This window comes from Trichosurus vulpecula, chromosome 6 (assembly GCF_011100635.1).
Source record: "Trichosurus vulpecula isolate mTriVul1 chromosome 6, mTriVul1.pri, whole genome shotgun sequence".
NCBI lineage: Eukaryota > Metazoa > Chordata > Mammalia > Diprotodontia > Phalangeridae > Trichosurus > Trichosurus vulpecula.
Genome location: NC_050578.1, coordinates 147,123,749 through 147,126,516, shown reverse-complemented (window position 1 = coordinate 147,126,516; position 2,768 = coordinate 147,123,749). Strand labels below are relative to the sequence as shown.

Sequence of the window (2,768 nt, the reverse complement as noted above, 5' to 3'; positions counted from 1 at the left end):
GCTAATACAAATAAAGGCAAAACAAAATGAAACAAACTAACAAAAAACAAAAAGAAACAAACAGGGGGCCCAGGTTCTCAGCCGAGCCGTGGTGACAGCCTTGGGCTCCTCCCCTTGGCACAGAGATGGCAGCCCGGAGATGGCAGCCTGGCTCCTGTCACCCTCCAGCTTAGCGGCCCCCTTTGAGCTTCTGCCCCCTCTCCCTGCCCCAGAGCCCTCCACCAACTCTGCCCCGCCCCAGGGCGCCTGATGGCCAGGCGCCCCTATGGTGTCCTCGTACGTCGTTTCCTTCAAACGTCTGGAGCCCGGTAGGGCCCGGCACAGAGTGCACCAGGGTGGAGCATGGGGCTCACATCAGTCTGCTTCTGGAGCAGGTGACTGGCCTTCCATCTTTGAAGTGGTAGTGCAGGACAGTCTGATGGTGGCTGTGAGGTCCTCCCGTCAGCAAGTGGTCAAGGCTCTTGCTGAATCCAACCCTGCCCACTATGGCTTCCTCTGGAGTTGGTTTGATGAAATCTTTTCTGGATCTTTTGCTACAGCAGAGCACTACTTGGCTAAAGCCAGTGCCTCCTTCTCTGAAAACTTTTATGGCTTAAAGAGGATTGGGATGGGAGACTGGGGGTGGGAGGGTCCAAAGGTTGGCCAGTGCTGGCTCCCTAAAGAAGCAGCTTTGGAAATCCCTCTTATTCCTGGTCCTCCTTCTTGACTTGAAAGTAAAGTTGGAGAAGCTGGTCTCCAGAGCAAGAGAAGAGTATTCCATCCATACCCCCTCATCCTGTTGGAAGTGGTTTTATGGACCATTCTTGGCAGTTAATACCTTTGTGACCATGGCCTGGAAAGGCTGATTCCTCATACAGCAGTTATGTTACATCTTGGGGAAGCCTCAGCATCGTTTGCTCTTGCTGAGACTCCCAGCAGAGGATATCTGAGCTCTGGAAAAGACACTAGCTGGAGCTAGTAGGATGCAACAGCCAGCCACTAGTGTTTGGGAGAAGGTTCAATCAGTTATCAAGAAAGCTATGGGAGGCCTTGCCTTGTCTGTCTCCACAGGCCTTTCTACAGGTATTTTCTTCCTGCAATTCCTCAATTGGTGGTAGTAATCGGAGAATCAAGAAACCATCAAATCCCTGACAGCCGTGCCCACCCCACAACCCCTGGTGCACCTGAACGACAAGTCTGATTCTTCTCTGCTGCCCAAGCTAAAGTCTGTGTGCCCATTATGTCATAAAACCCAGGTGACTGACACTGCACTCACCACCTCCAGCTAGTTGCTTTGTTACCAATGTGTGTATAACTATGTGAGAAGTCACCAAACTTGCCCCATCACAGGCTATGCTACAGTAGTCTAGCACATGGTTAAACTGTACTCAGTGTACTCCCCTGAAAACTGAATGACCTTGCCCACTGTAAGACTGCTCTGCCTACCAGCCATTTTGCCATAGAGCGGTATTCAATACATGGTATTGCTCAGTCGGACCCATCCATCTTAGTCACCTATCTCAGGCCACCTCAACCTTAAAGAGCCTAGCAAAAACATTTTTTTGAATCAAATACATACCCTTTGAATGTAGGCTATATAATATGCCTTCTAATCCCCATCCAGAACTTAATGAAAACAGAGTCAAGTTGCTATAGGAGGACATAACCAAGAGTCATTAGTGGGGGTGGGGGTGGGGCAGAGTTTTTGTGAGGATCACATGAAATAAGATATGGAAAGCACTTTAATCAAGATATATGAGTGCTATATTATTGTGTGGAGGGAGGAAGAGGGAGAGATACAGCACCCAATCCCCATTGTGTTCCCCTATACCTTGCATCCACACTGTAATAGCCTGAGAAGGATCCAGATAGGGGTGTACATATACTAGGCAAGCTCCTCTTCAAGGACACTTGTCTGCCAATAATGTTTAGGCGTTCAAGGAGGATTTTGTTTGCTTTGATTAGAAACAAAACTCTAGAAAACAAGTCACTTTTTTAAATTGACACCCCTTCAGCACAGTACTAATTAATGCCCAATCTAGTTTGGATTGTGATTTGGAGTGAATCCTTCACAAGAAGGTACATAATTTACCTTTCTTGAGAAACTGGATAAGGGCAAATAAGGTATTGGGTTGATTTTCCATTTAGACTAGACTGAAAATTTTAAGTGTGAAAGTCAAAATGACAAACTACAAAGAGAAAATACAGTTAGACTAATCCAGCTCTCATAGAGTCACAGTGTTAGAGCTGGAAGGGACTTTAGAGGCTTTCTAGTCCAAGTCCCTCGCTTTATAGAGGAAGAATAGAGGCTTCTAAGAAAGAGATTTGGCCATGGTCACCCAGCCAGTTACTGAAAGAACCAGGACTAGAATCCAGGCACCTTGACTTCCTCACCCAGTGATCTTTTCTCCACTGAGCCACAAATAACAAGGAGCAGAAAAACAGCTTTGTGTGAGCATTTTCTGCTGACTCCCAAAAGCATTTGCTAAGCTAGCATGAAGATGTCTCAGCACTACTAATAGCAATTTTTATGAAGCCCTCTCTGTAACGTAGCCCAAAAATAAATTTCAGTTTTACATAACACAAAACAAACAAAAAAGTAACAAACAGAAACCCCACCATGTTCTCTGCTTTTCAAAAGTTCACATTCTTTTTTATTTTATTTTATTTTTGAGGCAATTGGGTTAAGTGACTTGCCCAGCGTCACACAGCTAGTGTCTGATTCCAGATTTGAAGTCAAGTCCACCTAAATCCAGGACCAGTGCTCTATCCATTGTGTCACTTAGATG

General features: G+C 45.9%; 1 pseudogene; it reads left to right on the top strand.

Moving 5' to 3' along the window:
- Nucleotides 1-265: 265 nt before the first annotated feature.
- On the top strand, nt 266-1,391 carry LOC118854806 (annotated as a pseudogene).
- Nucleotides 1,392-2,768: the final 1,377 nt, after the last annotated feature.